The 3991-nt window shown below is 29.0% G+C and overlaps 1 protein-coding gene across 1 annotated transcript in view; it reads right to left on the bottom strand.

The window, feature by feature from the left end:
* Positions 1 to 2113, bottom strand: part of LOC106689738 (SERPINE1 mRNA-binding protein 1) — a 61145-nt gene extending 59032 nt beyond the window's left edge. Inside the window, exon 1 of the mRNA XM_067052992.1 lies at positions 1981 to 2113. The gene's annotated coding sequence lies outside the window, so the exon portion shown is untranslated. The remainder of the gene's footprint in view (positions 1 to 1980) is intronic.
* Between the last annotated feature and the right edge of the window lie 1878 nt (positions 2114 to 3991).

The raw sequence follows: 3991 nt of genomic DNA, 5'->3' as shown, positions 1-3991 counted from the left end.
AAGTAGAACCATTTGGTGGTTCCTTCCCAACACTATCATGTTCTCTGGAACATTTTTCACATTTACTTATTGAATTTTCTTTTTATGTAGTTGTAAATTTCAATAATAAAAAAAAAATTTCTTTATAATCCTACAGATATAATTAAGTTCAAAGATCTTTAATGTTCTCTTTTCTTAAAATAATTATACCTATTGTTGCCTTATTAATAAAATTCATAAAAAAGCTAACTTTGTTGATTGTTTCATATTTTTTTACTCATTATATACTTATATAAAAAATTGATTTTTAATTACAGTGAAATTAATTTTTCCATAATAGAAATATTTTAAATTGACTATTAAGGTTATTATAAGACTGTGCACAACTAACTCAGGGTTCGAATCCGGCTGGGGTAGATAATTATTTTCTGTTACATTTCAGCCGTATGTCAACCCTGTGAGTTCTACTGTGGTCCACCCAACCTCATAAAGTAGGCACTTCACTTAATAAACAAAAAATCTGGCGGTTGAGCGTGATATAGAACAAAACTCCTTGTATAACCGTTATTCTAACAAGTACTGAACGCCTGAACCCTTCCAAGGGTTGTGGCGGTACGGATTATGTTACTGATAGAAATATTATCTTATTGATCGAGTGTTTTGAAAAGTTTATATTTATATGCTTCTTAACTTATTGGGTTTTTATGTCTATTTTTAAAATACATTCTTGTATATTGTAGGAAGATAGTCCGGGTTTGTGATCAATAAAGGTATCAAAATAGTAAAAGAAAACAATTTATTATTAACCAACATTTCTTCCCTCTTAGCAGGGCTTCGATAATAATAATGAACCAAAGGTTCGATGCCGACACCACCAAACGCTCTCTGCGTTTTATGATATTTGACAAAATAAACTCACAAAATGTTAATTACTAGTTACTGCTGACACTCAAAATAAAGGAAATTTAACTTACTATAAAGTAGTTTATGACACTTATCTCCGCAGGGATAGTAGTTTTTATGATATTCATATATGAATATAAAATTGTCCGAACAACTATAAATCAATTTATTTTAGCAAATGTCATGAAAACTACTAATCCTACGAAAATAAACGCCATAAACTACTTTATAGCAAATTAAACTAGCTTTAATTTGAGTGTTAATAGACATCTGTACGTCATATAGTTCCAGAGATATAGATTTCTGAAAATAAATTTACTAGCTACTGATATTTCAGTACGTTCCATACAACATTTTTATGAAATGCCGCTTTTTAAAAAGCTATCTCGAAAAAATATTTATCGGAAATAACTCTATTAGGGCTTACATTTTAGCAAATTTACTAATCTTTAAATGATACTTTCTTAGATTTTCTAGTGATGTTAGTTGTATAGAGCTCCGAAAAAAAAAATTAATTATTTTTAACGTTTTGAAACAGCCGCCATTTTTTATTCCTCCTACCTATACTTGGCAGACTCATCAATTTTGACTAGTAATTATACATAGTTTGAATTAAGTAATAAAAAATTGAAGTAAAATAACTGACTTTTTTTCTCCTCTTGGGCTCTTGTACTAAAAAGTTGGTTAATAATAATTAGTTTTCTTTAATTATTTTGATAGCTTTATTGACCACCATCCGAACTATCTTGCTACAATCTACTTCATATGGGCAACTATCTTCTTCCAATACTTTCATGTATATTTTAAATTACTTCTATAAATACTTAAATTAATTTCATGCATCAAAGTTCATTTATGTTTTACATCAAGTTACTTTTTATGTATGTTTTATTAGTTTGTTTCAGTGTCGCGGAATCTTTTCACTAGTTATTTGTTATTCGAATGTCTACAATATTCTCACAACTCAAAAGTTTACTTGTAGAATTTGTAGGTAATGCAGACGAAACAATACATTTAAATGTTATCTTAAAGTTTCTATAATAAAAGAAGTTCTCGAAATAATCTTAATAATATTACAATAAAGATAAGATAACTCACAATAGAGCAGAGCAGAAAGCCTTCACTCCACTCCCCGATGACCGACTACAATGTACTGCTGAGTCATCCCTGTGTAAACAATGCAGATAACAACTGTTGTGTATATTTGCACATGAGGCGGATCATACCTAACCTTATCAGATATTTTCTCTCGATATGTCCTTGATGAGGATCCCCAACATTTCTTGAGAGAAGGGCAGGGACGCCGTTATAGGGGGGGGGGAAGGTTAGGGTTGGCAAATTCCCCGAAAAGGCAAAAAAATATATATACAGTCAAAATATTTCTTCAAAGAATAAAGATCTTCGATAGTAAGAAATACTTAACCGGTAATTATTTAGAATTTCATAATTTTATTACGAAAAATATTGGCTTAACTTGTAAATTCCATTTATTATTATATGTTAAAATAAATTTAAAAAAATTAACAAATTCTTATAAAAAACTGATCTTCGACAGTAACAAATAATTAACCAACAATTATTCAGAATTTTAAAAAATTTACTTATTTACATTTGCATATAAATACAAGTAGTAAATTTTATGTTAGATTATAATGGTTTAATACAAGCATGTAGAGAAACTACCCATTGGTAGTACTCTAATAACATTTCTACATTAGAAGGTCTCGAGGTCATCTTCTTTTCAAGCATCTCAGAGGGTTGTCAGGAATGGGATAGAACAAGAGCCCATGAGGAGAAAAAAGGCAGTTATTTGATCACAATTTTTGATAACATTAATGAAAACTATGTATAATTAGTAGTAAAAATTGATGATACTGCCAAGTATAGGTAGGGGGAATAAAAAATAGCGACTGTTTCAAAGGAATAAAAAAAATTTCTTTCATTCGGAGCTCTATATCTTAAAAAGTAGGAGCAACACAAGAAAACCTAAGAGAACGTCATATAAAGAAGAGTAAATTTGCAAAAATATTAGCCCTAATAGAGTTATTTACGTTAAATATTTTTCGAGATAAAGATTTTCAAGAAGCAACGTGAATTTATTTTTAAAAATTTATATCTCAAAAACCATTTGACATCAGCTTCGTCAGGGCTAAAAATGATACAAACACTTAACATTAAAAAAAAGAGTAAGTGGAAAATAACAAGGGTATACAATTAAACTTAAAAATTAAAAGTTATATAAACCTTAAATGAAAACAGGTAATAGTACCAAATAAAGAGAAGAAATATTAAAGAAAGTACAAATTTAGAGATGAAAAGTGATAAGAATAAAATCAAATGAAAATGAACGAAACAGAATCATACCTGTTTTGATCGAAGTCAACATTTTTTATTTTTATTTATTCAAAATTTTTACTTATGTTTAGTGTTTGTATCTCTTTTAGCCCTGACGAAGCCCTGCAACATGGAGCGAAATATTGGCTTAAAGAAAAGAGTACATAATATTACTATTTGAGTTTAATTTGACCGTACCCGGACCATATTCCATTTATTAAAACTTTAATTACCTGTTAAAATTGATGAGTCTGGCAGGTATAGGTAGGGGAAATAAATGATGGTGGCCGTTTTAAAACGTTAAAAAAAAATTGTTATCGAAACAACTCCGCATCAACATTTTGTGAATTTATTTTATCAAATATCATCATAAAAAGTACTACTGCTAAGATAAAAGCTATAAAAAACCTTTTTAGTACATTAAACTAGCTTTAATTTGAGTGCTCAAAGACATCTGTACCTTCAATGAGTTCTAAGATATAGTTTTCCCAGAATAAATTAACTAACTACTGATTTTTTGGCTATTCCGTTCTTAAATGTTGCAATTTATAAAGGTATATCTCAGGAACTATTGAACGTAAATAGCTCTATTAGGGCTCATGTTCTAGCAAATATTTTCTACTTTAAATTATGTTCTCTTAATGTTATGGTAGTTTTAAAGATCTAGAGCTCTGAATGAAAAAATAATATTTTCTAACGCTTTGAAACTTCCGCCATTTTTTATTGGTCTTAGTCTCATTGGTAAGGTAATGTACTACTGGAGTGTGTAGCTCAA

This window comes from Halyomorpha halys, unplaced genomic scaffold (assembly GCF_000696795.3).
Source record: "Halyomorpha halys isolate HHAL.00 unplaced genomic scaffold, Hhal_1.1 Scaffold1444.1, whole genome shotgun sequence".
Lineage (NCBI taxonomy): Eukaryota > Metazoa > Arthropoda > Insecta > Hemiptera > Pentatomidae > Halyomorpha > Halyomorpha halys.
The sequence above is the reverse complement of the archived record's forward strand: the minus strand, read 5'-3'. Positions and strand labels throughout refer to the sequence as shown.